Source organism: Arachis ipaensis, chromosome B04 (genome assembly GCF_000816755.2).
Source record: "Arachis ipaensis cultivar K30076 chromosome B04, Araip1.1, whole genome shotgun sequence".
Classification (NCBI taxonomy): domain Eukaryota; kingdom Viridiplantae; phylum Streptophyta; class Magnoliopsida; order Fabales; family Fabaceae; genus Arachis; species Arachis ipaensis.
In genome coordinates, this window is record NC_029788.2 from 24,275,808 (window position 1) to 24,276,738 (window position 931).

Genomic DNA, 931 nt, shown 5'->3' on the forward strand with positions numbered 1-931 from the left:
GGTAAATATGTATATATGTAGTACTGTGTATTAACTAAAAAAGGTTTTTAAGTTTGATTTTTAAGTAATTGCTAATTTATTATAAATGATTGCTATTGTACGTCCTTATTTTGATTTAATTATACTTCATAAAACAGGAATATTATCGTAAGATGTGGATAAGACAAATTATAACTTAAGATAAAAGTTTAGTATAATAATAGTATAAGAAATTGATTAAATAATTAAATAAATTATAAGATTACATTGTAACTAAAAGAGAGGAACATTAATCAATTTAATTTAATTAAAGGTTTTTTTATAATAAAATTTAGAAGATTCTTTATTGTTATGAAGAATATGAAAAAAATTCTTATGGTGAGTTGGGCTAAACGATTGATAAAATATTTGTTGAGAGTAAAATTAGACATACATTAAAACCAAGAATGTAATGAAAAACTAAACCCTACAAGGGGAACCCCATATTAGACGTTGTATTGAGATAATAACATTTCATAAGTGAGTTGGTATATAAACTTTTATTATAAAAAAAAGTTTTCACTCTAAAAATATTTTTTAAATTTATAATTATAAAATTTAATTTTGATATATTGATATTATTATAAAGAATTTTATACAATTATCTATGATTTTATGATTAGGTGATGGAGCAAGCAGGTAGTTCAACTTTCATTGAAAGTAGTAGATAGATCTTCAGCAATAATGAAGTTTGATGTTTCACAAACATGTAGTTGGATCTGGCCATCACCATAAAACGAAGCAAACCATACCAATTCATAAAATTATTTGGAAATGCTACGAGGCAAAACTTTTAGTATAATAATTGAAAGAATTAATTATTGTTAGGTTAAATATAAAATAAAAATAAAGAAAAAATATTGATCACTTAATTTTTTTAAAATTATTAACCAAATTAATACAACAATAATAA